The sequence below is a fragment of the Pezoporus wallicus genome, unplaced genomic scaffold (genome assembly GCF_028554395.1).
Source record: "Pezoporus wallicus isolate ANWC-B61680 ecotype Strahan unplaced genomic scaffold, APGP_CSIRO_Pwel_v1 contig_7073, whole genome shotgun sequence".
NCBI classification, from domain to species: Eukaryota; Metazoa; Chordata; class Aves; order Psittaciformes; family Psittacidae; genus Pezoporus; species Pezoporus wallicus.
This window is the reverse complement of record NW_026641326.1, coordinates 5673119-5688549: the sequence shown is the minus strand read 5'-3', so window position 1 is coordinate 5688549 and position 15431 is coordinate 5673119. Positions and strand designations below refer to the sequence as shown.

The 15431-nt window shown below is 43.7% G+C and overlaps 1 long non-coding RNA gene across 1 annotated transcript in view; it reads left to right on the top strand.

Annotated features, from left to right (window-relative positions):
• Positions 1-1333: 1333 nt before the first annotated feature.
• Positions 1334-15431, top strand: part of LOC130606526 (uncharacterized) — a 34063-nt gene continuing 19965 nt past the window's right edge. The window contains exon 1 of the long non-coding RNA XR_008973999.1: positions 1334-1465. This is a non-coding gene — a long non-coding RNA (uncharacterized LOC130606526). The remainder of the gene's footprint in view (positions 1466-15431) is intronic.

Genomic DNA, 15431 nt, shown 5'->3' with positions numbered 1-15431 from the left:
TTCTCCTCAGCCCGGGTGTTACTTTCCTATCTATCGCTTATTTCTGATGTGGAAGTAATGTAACACCGGATGCTTCTTGGAAAATACGCTGCGTTTTGTATGGCTTCAGTCCTTCTGTTTCAGGCAGGGAATTTATTATCACTTTCTCAGTGGAGTAGATCTATCCTTTCGCATAGTATCAGAGGCATGCAATCATCCTGCACCTCTCTGCCAAAATTGCTTTTGCCCCAGAGACAGGAAGAATCAGCAGCCTCTAGAAGCTGCGTCCCCCCCGTGGTTTTTTAACAGGGAATGGTGTTGTGAGGAATCAGAGAATCATAGAACAGTTTGGGTTGGAAGGGACCAAGCTGTCTGTGCTTTATTTTTTACAAACACTAACAATGCCATTGCTCATGGGGCTTGTCTGGGTTTATCAGGAGTGCTGCTGAAGCCGTTCTATATGCTTTCAGCAGCAGAAGGGAGCCGTAGGTTTGTAAGAGGCTTGCTAGGGGAAAAGTGGTTTCTGTATTTAATTTTCATGAGCAGCTAAACACATGTCTGTCATTGCAGGCAATGCTGTCTCCATTGCAGGCTTTCACTATTTTAAATTGCATGCACAACAGACCCCTTTCTCTTCCAGGATTCATAAGGAACTTGTGAAATGATCATGAATAAGCTTCTAAACCAGAGCTCACACCTTTGAACCCCAAGTGGTTGCCACCTGCGTGCATTTGGCGAGTGCAGAGCCGTGCCTCTTTGTGATGAGCATCACCTTGCATTGCCTGTGGGTAGGGATGGGATTGCTGTGCCCAGGAGTGAAGGGGAGAGGCAGCATACGGAGGGCTCAGCTGTAGTTGAGCTGCTAGCCCTCTGCCTTCGTGGCCCCATGTATATCACCCCTCTCAAAACTCCTTGGGACCACAGAAGGGCAACCTTCCTTCGCTGGGCAGGAGATTCAGGGGGTCCCTGCTGGGGAGATTGAAGGGCTGGGCTTGCTGAACTGTCTGGTGCAGCGCAGAGTGAGGAGATGCAGTTTGGTGTCATGGGCAGTGGTCTGCTGTGCAAATGGAGGGTTGAGCCTGGCAGTGGCTGTAGTGTATGAGGGAGAGGAGATGAGGCACAGTGTGATGAGATGGGGGAGATTGTTTTAGAAAGTTGTGCTTTCTGAAATACTAGCTTTTTTTCCAAATAAGACAAGTTCTGTGGGTGGATTTAAAGTGCTGAAAAGCTGTTATGGCTGTGCCATGGCAAACAGTCCCCTTGGCTCATTGTGGAGCATCCATTCTGCACGGAACTGCACTGTGACCTCTGCAACTTCTGGTACTTGTCCGTGTGATGTCAGACACAGCCAGCAAGCAGAGGTGCAGCCCCACAGAAACCAGCTCTGCAGGACTGGGGATGTACAGCTGCACCCAGATGTTGGCCAGAGCAAAACATCTACAAATTGTCTGGTTTGGAATAGCGCCTGGCATGAGGAGAGTATCAGGTACAATTAACTCATCACCACACAAGCCATATGCTAAGCTCTGATAATGGGTCCTGTGAAGTTTGTTCTCTTACAGTGGTTATTTGTAGTAGTTAAATCCCATTCCCCATCTTTGACCTCCAAGGTCTAAGGAGTCCCAAAGTGCTCACAGTTCATCTTCCACAGTGCACTCTCATCTGGAGTGGGGTGGTTTGGGAGAGTGAGGCATAGAAGGCCCTGTACAGCCATGTAAGTACCGCACCACTGCACTGACCACCTCATCAGGCTGCCTGGTGGGATCAGTATTTTGGGAATGCTGCAAACCCTTATAGTTTTGTAGGGATACTGACTGGTAGTTCATGTCTTTCTTAAAATTCAAGCTTCTAGAATGATACTTACTAGGAAAATGCTAGCCTCATTAAAAGAAAAAAACACCCAAGAAAAAGGTTTAGTTCCTTCTGACTGCATTGAAAAGCTTGAAAGGCATAAATCTGATAGATCTAAAACCTACATGCAAACAAAAAGGAAGCAAAATATAGTAAGCATTAAAATTTTACAGTCTTAAGCTGGCGTCTTTGTTTCTAGGCAGTTTTCACAACATTAAAACACTGGGAATGAGAATAATGTTGAGATGTAAATTAAAAAGTCTTTCATTCCTAGAGACTGCAAATGAAGGTTTTTATGCAGTAAAGAGTAGTAGAAGGTTTTTTTCCCCAGCCTGGTATTTGTAAGGTAGCAACATTTCCAGGAGGAGCTGCTGCAGGACCTCTTGGACTAAGGGGAGAGGGAGCGGATTTTCCTTTCTGTGTCGTCTCCCATGGACTGTTTGAGGTACAGTCTATGCAAGTACTTTCTCATCACCAGTATTCAGGCAGAGCTGAGTAGCCTCCCAGACACTCCTCAAATGGCCTTGAAAAAGAAGTTCCCAGGAAAATACGAGATTTCCCACTGTTGGGACTGGCCATTGTTCTTTCTGATTGCCTCTCTGTTCTCATCTTCTCTCTTTCTGTGCCCTCTGGCTTCATCCCCTTATTCCTCCATTCTCTTTGCTTTCCTGGTTCATCTCCATCTCCAGAAGTATTGTGAAACAGGTAGGATGTTTGCTGCCATTCCTGTGTTCTCTCCCCCTGTTTACTGCCCCCCTCAGTACACAGCAGCTCTGGGACAGAGTCCAGGGTGCTTTTTTGTATCTGTACGATGCCTGGCACTTTGGGAACCAGGCCTTTAAACCTTTGAAAGGGTCTAAATAACTTAGGCTGGATAATAATGAAACAATACAGCTCTTGGTGACCTGCCATGCATGTCACTGCCTTTTTTCTTCAGAGCAGGCATGTTACCATTAAGCTGCTTAATGTCCAGAGTGTCTGCATAATCCATTGCCCTGAACTATGCTGTGGACTCTGATGCGCCTTTCCATAAAGAAGTATTAACTGGGAAGTGATATAAAGTGGGAATGACAGGTAGAAGGGGCACCACCAAAAAGAAAAGAGGCTTGCTACTGGGCAGGTGAAAATCTGTTGCCTTGTGTCCCAAGTAATAGCTCCTAATCAGTATGAAATTGAAATTTTTGGAAGAAAAGTATGATTATTGCTGAAGGCTTATTTGTGAATCAGGTGGAGACAGAGGTTTTACACTTTGCATTTTGGGTCACCAGGTTTCTTAGCTTAGGTGACACTCTGTCAGCCGCATTAAGCACTGCTACGTTCTCCTTACACCCAGTGATTCAGATGCTGTGCATGTGTTTTTCAAAACTGCATGAGTGTGCTGGATTTATTCAGAAAGGTACCAGCACTGCACATGCAAATTGCCAGTAACTGTGTAAGCCAGTGACCAATTACATCAATAACTGGTTATTTGCATAATGCATTCCCATTTATGCATGCAGATATAATAACTGCATGCACAAATGGTGTAAGTGATTGCAGGTGCAAAAGTGTGGATGCGATCACGTGTATACGGGCTACAAAAAGCAACTCGGTGTGAACAGCAATTGCACCAGTCACCATGGTGCTGCTACACAAAACCCAGGAATTTGAGTCTTTGTTTTGACCTGGAAGGATCCTTCTACCTGCTGATTGGAATGGCAAGTTGTTGTTTTTTTTTCCTGAGAGATTAATTAGCTTTTCAGTAGCAAAGTTTACTGTGATTCACCCTTCCTTCTATTGACAACTGTCAATCTGGAGTCAGATAAGAGCATCCGGATGTCTTCATGTAGGGAATTCTATAATAAGGAGCTAAAATGACACTGGGCAGTGTTTTTAAAGCAGGTCAGTCGTTTCACACACTGTTCCATCTCCCTTCTCTTATGTATTATTAATTCTGAAGCTTTTCCTGTCAGTTGATGTATCTTTTCCCATGTGATCTGTTGTGTGACTGTTTCATGAAGAGGGACTCTAATCTCATTTCATCACTTTGCTAGGAACCCCCCAAAGCTTCTTAGAAAGCTGGAGTGCCATAAAGACAATTGAAGACTTTTGTTGCAAGCATATAGTTTGTATTTACTCCAAGAGTAAAAGTGATAGCACACAGAGCACAAAATCCCTGTCCACTGAATTCCTGTCATGTGCTAATGGATAAACATCCATAAAAACATTTGTTCGCGACTTCTGACACAAGAAGTGATGCCCTGTATTCAGTCAACTGTCCTGGTGCTCTCAACTGTCCTGGTGCAGAGAGGCATGAGCATGCAGGTTTCAGAGAAGTAGGCTTTACACAAGTCTTGAAGAGCTGAATTTGCAATTCTGTATGAACAGGATGTGAAGGAGTTGTTTCTATCTCTGGGAGAAAGGTTGAGTCTCATCATCTAACTTGAGGGCCTGAATAGATTGACATTTTATGCAGTCTTAAGCATGTCTGAGATACAGTTCTTCTTTACCAGAGTAATAAAGTTATTACAAAAGGACTCTCATAGAAAAACCTGTTTTGGCACTCTGCAGAAATACCAAAGTTGAAGAGCTGCTGTAGATTTCGCATGCATCAGAGGAGCAGTGTGGAAGAGGAGCACCCTGATGGTGCTTTGTGCGCAGCTGGGTGAGTGGCAGTGACCAAGCTCAGGGGACTGGACAAAAGCAAACCTGTGTTTGCATCCCAGACTCACAGCTGAGGCATTAAAGGACTTGTAGTACAGCCTATGCTGTACAAACAGGCTGCCATCATTCTTTCCAGTTACTTCAACCAAGTCTGAGTTCTTCTGGTTTGCACTTATGAATAGACATGCAGCCCATGAGCTCAGTCCAGCTGCAGTTGATGCCACTGACTTGGGTTTGCCAGGCATGTCTGCAGCACCTCCATAGCAGACAGAACTTCTGGGTCCATTTCAGAGTTGCTTGTGATACCAAATAACATAACTATTCCTTCCCACCTAATTCAGCTGCTGCTTTCAGTATACCCAGATTAGAAACCACCTTCTTTCCCCCTTTTCTCCCCGCTAGTTCTCTATGAAGAGTATTTTGGCCATGTCACAGAATTCAGTATTTCTTTTACATGTGTTTTTTTTCTTTCCTGTGGCTTTTTAGAAACCTGCTTAGTGTGAAATTAACTTTGAAACTCATGGACCTGATGAGGTATTGAGCTGACATCTGTAGCTCTAAAGACCTGTTCTATTAGAGAGAAGTCCCCAGTGGGATGGTTTTTGACCAAAACTAATATTTCTTTCACTCAATATTTCTGTGTATTAACATCTGAATATGGCAGCTCAATTATTGTGGTTTGGTTTGGTTTTTTTTTTCCTCAAATCAATATAAAATACATGAAAGTCCTCTGCAGTATGTAAACCCTAGGGGAACCTTTGAATGTTCAAGTGGGTAATGATGCAAAAGCTCGACTATGTTTGCTGTACAGTGGCATGTTTAAAAAAGAAACAAACAACAAAACCACCTTTATTGCTCTCCATCTACCTCAGAGACATAGGTTTCTATACAGCAAAAAGCAGTTGGTGCCCCGGGGGTGCCCTGGGCAGGGTTTTTTCTGGCATCCCAGCCGACCCACACAGAGGAACTGGCTCTGTGCAAGTTATGTGGGGAAGACTGAACCCGATGCCACCTTCTCATCCTGCAGGAAGAAGTTGCACGTGTCTGTCTGGCACTTTTTAGTAAGACCGAGCATTCAGTCTGCTTGGAAAGCGTGAAGCAGGTTGCCCGATCCTTCCCACCCATGGGGAACGTGGGAAGGATCTGAAGCTACTGTAAATTACAGGCTGCATTTTACTCACAGAATCTGTGATCCACAGCAAAAATCTTGTACTCATGATCAACTGATATAATGGCAGTTTTGGGATCTGTACACTATATTAATAAATTATGACCTTGTGTGTGTTGGGGGGCTGAGTAGCATTCTATTACAGTAACTACAGTGATAGTTCTATTTTTAATAGAAATAATTTTAAATTCAGATGCCATCTGGTTGTAATGTTAAAAAGACTTAATTACAAGTATAGTATAAAACTATATGTTCTTTATGACAAAAGGAGGCGAGCAAGGTAGAACGGAAGATGCTGCACTGCATTTGGTTGAGCATATGTTGACTGAACTAACTTAATCCTGGAGATTCAGCTCCCCCCAAAGCCAGACTGTGATTCTGAGGTCCCTGCGGAGAAGATCACTTACGTTTCAAAATTGCATGGCAAAATGAAGAGTGCTTCTGGGGTGATGCTGGCAGAGGTGCTGTGGTTGCATCACTACTCTGAAAAAGATGCATGGGAAAGGCACATAGGTATGAAGTGTAAAGCAGATACAGTAAAAAAAGGCCAGTAACGGCATTTCATAGAAAATCTGCAGTCCCTGTGTAGGTGATACATACCCACTGTCATTGCTGTGCTGCTTCATCTCCACGGCAGAGAGTTTCTCCCTTGTGAATATGATGGGTGACATTTTTTAATGCTCACATTAGTGCAGCGATGGATGGTGCACCAGGGGTTCCACATGGCTCAGACAAAACAGCATCTGGTGTCTCAGGCTCCTGAGTTTGGTAAATGGGCAAGGGATGAGCACAGAGGAAGATGACAGAGGAGTGACCTTGTGGTTTTTCTCTAGAGTTGTGATTCAGGAGGTTTTGGTTCCAGTGCTGGGTCTATTACAGACACGAGCATGACTGCAACTGAGCTGTTGAGCTGTTGTGCTGCTGTGAAATGAGGATTCACAGCCTTTGAACTTCCCTCTGTTGCCTGTTAGGGTTGTAGTCCCTGCAGCCTGGGAAGCAGCACAGGGAGCAGTCGGAGAACTGTATTTTGCATGGCTTAGCTTGAACTGTAGCTCTATTAATACTAATATAAATATAATTTAAATTGAGTTTGACCTTGGGTGACAGCTATGACAAAGCACGGCACGTTTGAAGTCTGGATACAATTATTTGGAATTGCTAAACACCATACTTCAGTCATGACCTTTAGATTGCACCAGAGCCAGGGGAGGTCCCTGATTTTAACTTCTGAACTGCAGTTCACCTCGTCAGAAAGAGTCTTCAGAAGCTATTATAATCACAGAGAATATTCTAAAGTGTGAAAAAGCTATAAGCAAAATATTTATTTTACACACTTGTCTGAATTTAATCCATGAATCTGTCTACTACGATAGTGTTTTTCTGGTGTAGATGCGGCGAGTAAGCTGAGATCATAGCAGACATGTCCTGTAAGGCTTTACAGAAAATCATTGCTTTTTAATCTCTTTATCCCTGTTATTTCCTACCACTGTGAAAATCCAGCGGCAGGGCAAGCTGGCACAGTGTAGGACAGATGCATAATATGTAATGCTAAGCAGGAAAAAAATCCTTCTGTTTGTCTAATATTCCAAACACATTATAAATGTCAATGTTAGTGCTGTGTGTCCTACATAAATAATAACAGCATCAATATTCAGCCAGGTATTATACATCTTTGGGCTAACCTCGATACGCGTGCTGTCTTGATATCAATGACTTAATTAGAGTTAGCCAGAAAAGTTGAACTGGGCTGGGTTTATAGCAAAGCAAGTACAACCCAAGTGGCAACCTGGGTATAAATATGAGTTGGGTACTGTGTGTTATACAGCACCTGACTTCAAGCCTTTAATTTATCTTTTCTTTGTGCATTACGTTTTCTGTGCACAAACACTGCAAACATGCTTAGACAGTAGAATTGAGCTCCAATGTCCAGAGGGCATCTAGACATTTTCAGGTGCATGATTGCTTCCTTGATCTTCACATTAAAGCATCCTCCTGTCTGTAGTACAGATTTAATCAGCTGAGCTACATCCTCTTACACTGAAAGGTCCGGGAGCCCTGAAGTAGGCTGATCACAGCACTGTGTGGGACTGTTTCTACTACAAGGGTGAGAATGGATTTAGTTAAAGGGCATGAGAAGTAGCTCTAGTGGAAGTGAGACATTGCAGTGTTTGGAGAAGGGGGAATGCTTCATAAGAATTTCTTATATGGACCTTACATGTGCATTTTGAAAGGGGAACCTTTAAAGATGAACTTGGCAGTGAATGGAGCGCTGTCAATGAAAGATTTGTGTAGTAACAGCAGTAGTTTTCTCCCCAAGTAAATCACATGGATTTCAGGTCAGCGTGCCTGGCTGACACCGAGCAAAAAAGGACAGAACCCCTGCAAAATACCCAACCACATTTTCACTGTCTCAGGCTGTAATTAGAGGTACCCCCAATTGTTTGAAAGTGTTGAATTATAAAGATCCAAAATCCTGTATTTCTCTCCTGCTCTCACAGGAAGGAAATCAGACTGATAGGCTTTGCCAACATGCTGAGTGTAATTCAGTTCCTCTTGGAATCAGAAGTTTTATATCTACTCAGCAGCAGTTCCACAAGGCCTGGACTTTGCTCAGCATTGAATCTCATGCCCATCACATTTCCAGCAGGACAGCCTGGTCCTTGCACACTCACCCTGGCATACCCTGGGTCCATCCCTGTGCTGCAGGACACCAGCACACCATGGGCACCTGGCCCTCCTGCTCCCCACTGTTCCTCCTTCACAAAACGAGGCTGGTGCTATTTATTAATGCAATTCAGGGCTATTAATACATGCACAACCTCTTCCCCATGTTACCAACCACAGAAGAGCAAAGCCTTCTGAACCTCCTTCTTCCTTTCACACCATGTTAAAATGCCGTATGATTTCATGGCAGAGCAGCTCACAGCTGGTCACTTGCTGGAGCATAGGTCTTCCAATATGCCAGCTGTAGGGATATAACCCCAAATGGATAAATTTGAATGTATGTGATCTTGTAATCTAGAGCAGAGACCATATGGAGCATCACGGCAGAGTCAATTTAAGACTTTGACAACAAAAATATGGGTTCTTTCAGCCATAATAATTTGAAACAATGGTTTATTTTTCTGCTATTGCTGACATTCAGTAGGAATTGTGGGAGAGTGACAGGTTCTCAGGCTGTTCTCATCCGACTTTAAAAACATCTGCCTTAGGAAATGACTTTGTACCTAACGTATGAGCATTTTCCCAATTATTTTACTAAATAAATGCAAGTATTCTGTAAAAAGAGCTGTTAGTCTTAAAAGATATTTTTTCCATAAGGTAAAGTCAATTGAAGAGAATGTGCTGCTTTTAGATAAGTGTTCCAGGAATGAATGCAAGGAACAGAGCTGAAGGGCTGCAGTGCTGAAACCGGGAGCAGGAGGAGCCCTCCAAGCCACAGCTTGCTGTGGTGGACTCCAGATCTCCTCTGCCCCTGGCCAGCCATGGCTCCTGCAGCTTCCTACAGCCCCTCCAGCTCCTGCTGTGCTTACAGTTTATTTAAGGTTTTAAGTTTTTATTTAAAGGGATAGGGGCAGTTTGCACTCCATCAGTGACTTTGTTGTATGTATTTCAGCATCATAGTGAGAGCCAGAGGCTGTCTTGCTTGTGGTGAGCAAACACCTCTAAGTAGAGCTAGATAAGAAGATAAGAAGTTGTGGCAGGACTGAGAGTTGAACCCAAAGCTTTTGAGCTGCCAGCCCAGGACCGGTTAATCACCCAACCCTGCTAGTCTGCAAAGTACATTTAGTATGTTTTTAGGTCTGAATGAAGGTATAAGTGAAAAGGCTGACTTCCCTGTGCATTTTTAAAAGCATTTAGTAGAGCTTAACAGAGAATTTTGTCTCTCACTAAGGAATTAAAGGATGGCTGTAAAAGCGGGTTCTGTAGATCCTGCTCCTGTAAAATCTAATAGGTTTCCTATCTATTAAATTCTAAAGGCCTTTTTTTAAAGTTGTGGGGTGTTTTTAAAATCAAATAATAGATTTATTCTTGATGTCTTGGGTACATTACTGCAGCAACCTCATCCTTGGACCACAGCTTTGGCAGAACACACACATCCATAATGAGGGACTATATGTTCTGTGCAGTTTTTATTATGAAAGAAAATGAACAAGTATATTATGAAGAAAGGGGGAAAATGGAGAAGACTACTTTTTTGGCAAAGTTTTGTGTTGCAGATCTCATTTCTCTGGTTGCAGCTGCCTTTAGACACCCAGTTCTGTGAGCTGCTATATTTTTAATTGTAGATGCTTCTCAAATTTGCTCTTTGGTGAAACAGGCATTTGTGCAGATTCCCCATAAAAATGACTGATTTGGGTTTTACCAAGACCTCTGGCACTTTCCCATTATAAGACAGGATTAGATTTCCGGAAGGATTTATCAAGATGGGAGTAGTGAAACAAATATTTTACATATCCAGTTTAATCCTCTCTCTTCCCCCAAACGAGCCTATATGGGCAGGGTTTTGAGCTGTTCTGAAATGAAAGCTTTCTGAAAGAAATACGTTTCCCTGTGGGACTACCCAGCTTTCAGTCCTGTTTCTGTGGGAAGGTAAGAGAGCTCTGTTATCATTTACTATTTATGAGATGTACATTCGTATTGCCAAGTGCCCATAGGATTCTGTGCTCTTAAGAATCTGCAAATGAGATGAAGCTCATTATTTTTTAATGCAGAAAGCATTATTGCGATCTTGGCGTGGAGATATGTAACCTCAGATGTGTGTCTTGCTGTGGGATATATATTGAGGCTTTTGCTTTAGGAAGCCAGTAAAGTACACACAGTATTTTCCAGTCATTCTGTTCAGCACATAAAAGCAGTATTTATTAGAAATAACACTAAAGGGAGTTTTGTTGTTGTTTAATTGCAGACCATGACTTGTAGGAAATTGCCCTCCTCTTGTGTGCATTTTGCTTGACAGTGTTGAGATAAATGCAGGGCCATGTTCTCAAAATGAAGTTTCTCCTTAATAAGAGAAGATTCATCATTATCCACTTCTGCCTCCCCACACACGAGTTGGTGTCACAGTCCTAAGGAAAAGCAAAGTCTGATAAATAATCCCATGTTATTTTTTTTCCCAGTAAGTTAGGATTTACTTTATAGGATCATGTTATTGGGTGTCAAGCCATGGCCCTGTAGGTTAACAGCGACAGGCGCTTTGGTGTTTCTGCAGATGAAAGCAGTTGCGTGTGTGTCTGCCTGCCTGGCAGTAGGAGTCTCTGATCTGGGACATGGGCACGGTATCTCAGGAGGAAAACCACTCAGTGAGAGAGCTGCAAATAAGACATATTTTGCTTATTGCTCCGGCAGGTACAATAAACCAACAAGAAAAAGAAAGCCATTCACTTTGCCTTGGTGTCTGCCTGGCACTGAAGCCATCAGCTGTGGTGTCCTGGGCTGCTCCCTCTGATGAGGGCAGGTCCAGTGCTCATTCCATACTGGCCAGATGCTGTCCATGCATACTCCTGCTCCCCGTGGGATGTTTATAATGCCAGTCGTTACATCTGCAGATGGGATGCTCTCTGATTCTTCAGGTCACGACGCGGGTTACCTTGAAGCAGGTTCGTCACATGGAGTTGTACAAGAACAGTTGGAGGACAGCTCAAATGCACCCTGAAGTGCCTGTGCTCTGCTGTGTCTTGTGTGTATGGTCCTCTTCAGTACTTCCATCCGCTGCATTAAAATAGTGTTGCAAAACACAGGAATGGGCAAGAGTGAGGAGGCTTAAGAGTGAAGAATGTCTGGATATATTTATTAACCAGAAAATCTGGATTTTCACTGATGCTTATTACTATATCTTGCTTTTGTGCACTTATATGGCCCTTATTTAAAATAACTTGTTAATAATGAATGTATTCTTGCAGTGGTTTGCAGAATAACTGGCATAATGGCACATGAGCTTGCTGGTTTTATTTCTGTCTGGAATGTGCCCTGCACACATCTGCACATTTGGAGTCACGCAGGCAGGCTGAGTCTCACAAATCCCATCTTTCTTCACTTCTTCCCTGTAGCCTCACCTTCCTGGTGCCGGTCCTGCTGCTGCCTGGCTGTCCTTCAAACGCAAGTTCAACTCTCTCCTCTGATTTCTGGCTGCTTTGTGGATGCCATCTGTGTTTGGAGCCTGGCCTCTGCCACACAGCCCTTCCTGCAGGTCAGGTCGCACACGCAGAACTTGAGTATTTTTCAAGCCTATCCATGTGAGACAGACCTGCCAAAAAGTAGAAAAGGCATTACGCTTTGAGAAGGTTCCTGGTTTAACAACGTGCCACAGACAGTTCAAAACATTACAGAAAATAGTAAATATAAGGGAAAATATCAGAGCTTTGCTGTATGAGGGAAGCACAAAGGGCATTAAGCAAGTAACCAGCTGCCAAGCACTTTACAAAGCCCTGGGGACTGACACCCTGCTCCCAACAGCAGCCTGGGGTCTGTGGGGAGGCAGAGGCCAGCTGTGATGCCCCTGCGTGTCACAGGCATGGCTTTGTCTCCAGAGCAGAACAGGGAAAAGGAAGGCAGCATTTATCAAAACATCCATAGGGAATTTGGTGACCAGCTATCTGGGAATAGAGGCATTTACAGACAAACTGCATTGCTTGACTGTGATCTTGCTCTGTTAAGCTCATGCTCCATACATGCAGTAATTGCAGGCATTTGTTTTTAGCAGTACAAGCCTGAGCTCCAGAGCAAATTTTATTTACTGCAATTATATCTGGCAGGTAATTTCTAGTAAACTCAAGCAGATGATAAACCTCTCACTAAATTCATGAACAGAAAAATAGGGCAAATTGATCAAATAAGCTGTTTCCTCCAAAATAAAAAAATTATTATGTGCATAGCATCCTGGAACAGAAATAGCTCTGATGAAACCATATAAAGACAAGCAGCAACTTGCCACAGGCGTCCGTGCAGCGGTTTTAAATTTGGGTTTACTCCTAGCAAAGAGTCTTAAGAATCTGCTTAACTCCAAAGCATGAGTTGCTGTCACCCATTGCTGGTGGTGGAGCTGCTTGCACACGCGCCTGGACCTCAAACCTGCCCTGTAGAGCGGTGCTGGGTTATTTTGAGACACAGCCTTGGAAAGCCGGAGCCCCATTTCTGCTCTTCTCATGGTTGAGTGAAGAGCAGCCTTCTTACAGGAGCAGGGACCCTCGCCTCCTTTCCATATTTATTGAAAATGAAACCAGGCAAAGTGTTCAAAATATAACGTGAGATTTGTTCCACATCTCGTTTAACCGGGTGTGTGATGTCACTCGATCTAAATTTCAAATAGCCAACTTCAGGTATTGGGTTTTTCTAAAATGAGCTTTTAATAATTATTGAGCTTTTCCATCTCTGCTGTCTGGCTTAATTTACATTAGAAATCTGAATTTCAGCTGAAATTCTCAATCTAGCAGTGTTAACACCTCTCTGAGATAAGTAAATGATGGCTACAAATGAGGTCTGGGCTTGGATGCCACCGCTGATTAACATCACAGAAGTACAATTAACAGCATTTTTAGGAGAGGAGGGGAAGAAATGGTCATGTGCAGTTGGAACGATAAAGAGAATTTTAGGGAGGTATGTAATTAGGCAAATTAGGCTTTAACATTCATACCCTGGTGAAAAGCATTTAGGGTTTCCTTAAGGACTGTATAGGTTCTTTAAAGACTATAATCCTACATCTCTTCCAGAAGATACATTTACTAAACAATTTAAGCATCAAATCCTTTCCGTATTAACATCATACCAATTCTAAACGGTCTGGCATTGCCAAGAAAATTATTGAGAGCTTCCTTGCTTGAGCTCTGAATTTCTTTCTCATTTGAGTTTGAATTAGGGGAAAAAGACAGCTTAGGAATGAGAGCATGCATTTAAACAGGTTAGAGAAGGCTTAAAGCAGAAATGGATCTTTTCAATTTCCACAGCAATATCTGTCTGCATTCCCTTCTGATGCCATTTTTAAAAACTCTTCATGAGGCAGTGGCTGAAGGAGCTGCCATAGATCTAGGAAGGTTGTGTAAAATAATACAAACAGAGCTTTCCCATTTTCCAACTTAAAGCATCATTATGTATGACCTCATGTTACTTTATGCTTCATTATCAATCATCATCCAAGGGCTGAGGAAAGCTTTATGTGCAGCCTGGGTCATGAAGAATGGCAGCAAATGGAAAATGAGAAGGGGTTGGTTATTGTTCACGGGAAGTGCCGTCCTTCGAAACCCTGTTGTGCTCCCCAGGCTCCGTGTATAAGCCTAGATAGAGAATCATGTTACTCAGTTTTCCTCATCACTTGGGATAATGGTAACCATGAATGACAAGCTGTGCACTGCAAGTTATCCATCATGTGGCATCCCCATCCTCCTCCCAGTGCACCGCTGGTTAGTCTGGACACAGAGGGATTCCAGTTGTCATGGTACTGCTTTCTGCTTGGATTGGTGTGGGGAAAATCAGGAGGTGTGTAATTTTGGAAGGGCTCTCCTGTTCTCCAGGACTCTTGGGCTTGCTCTTCCCATCCAGCATCAGCCTGGCTCTTGAGTGTTTCTCTGTGCCTACTGCAACATTGGTGGGGACATGGTAGGTAAAAGGTGGGTATGTGGTGGGTGCATGGCAGCAAGTGCTGCTTTGCTGTATAGGTTTGAGGGTTTCTTTCTCCTTCTTGTCATCTCCCTGGCTTGGTTTCCTCTCTGAGCTTGACTGATACTTGATCCCTGTGAGTTTTCCAAACAAAGAAGAGCAATTACAGTCTCTGATTAAAAAGCCTGGGCATCACGGGTGTGTGCAAATCAAGATAACCATTTATCTGCAACTCTTCCCTGTTTGCCTGTGGAGGCTTAGGCTCAGCCTCCATTTAGGTTGCAGAGTGTTTGCTTTTGCTGCGTTTGCAGCAGCGTGGGATGGTGAGAGGGGGTGAGGGGAAGGGGATGGCTCGGGGTCTGCCGAGGGAGATAAGGGCTGAGGCATGGGGAGGGAGAGCTGAGGCTCTGGCCTGCCACGTGCTTTGCAGAGCACAGTGGCAGCCAAAGTGACCATTTCTCTTGCATTGTTTGGCTTCAGGTTGAGGGCAGCCCATGTGCTAGACTGCCCTTCCCGTGTCACATCCCTCAGGGCATCTGCCATCACTCCTGATGGAAAGATAAAACAGATGTGGTTTATTTCAAGGGGAGCACTCTTAACAAGATACTGCTAGGGCTATCAACATTGCTATCAGAAGCTGAGTACTCCTTCCTTGGGCACTAAAATAAATCACTTGGCTAGAAGCAAAATATCTTCAGTATCATCCTTAAACAATGCAGCTCTCCTCTGGCCCTGGAAGGTTTGGAAGGTAGTGTATATTTGTTTAACTCGCATATATACTTTACATGCCTCAGGAAAAACGGCCTTGATTAATATAAAGTGCAGGACTGAATGGATCAGAATACTAAACCCATGTGTTCTCAAGCAAGACAGCTCTTGGAGGTGAACATCCAAGGTATAGCTGAAACCCAGTAGTGAGTGTGCAGCACGGAACTGTTCTGCGTGGCAGAGGCAGTTTTGTGCTTGCTGCTTTCTTCTTCTTCATGTCTGGCAAAGCAGCTGTGCCTCTGGGGAGGACAAAATGAATGTCTGACAAACTTCTCCACTTCTTCACATCTTCCGGGGTCTTGCAGAAGAGTGTGCTGTCTGTATCATGGCAGCCAAGAAGACCACGGGGTTGTCCAGGTCCCTGCTGGTTGCACAGGGACCAGTTAGTCCCAGTTAGTTGCTTCCATGGTCTGATCCATCACCTTGCGGT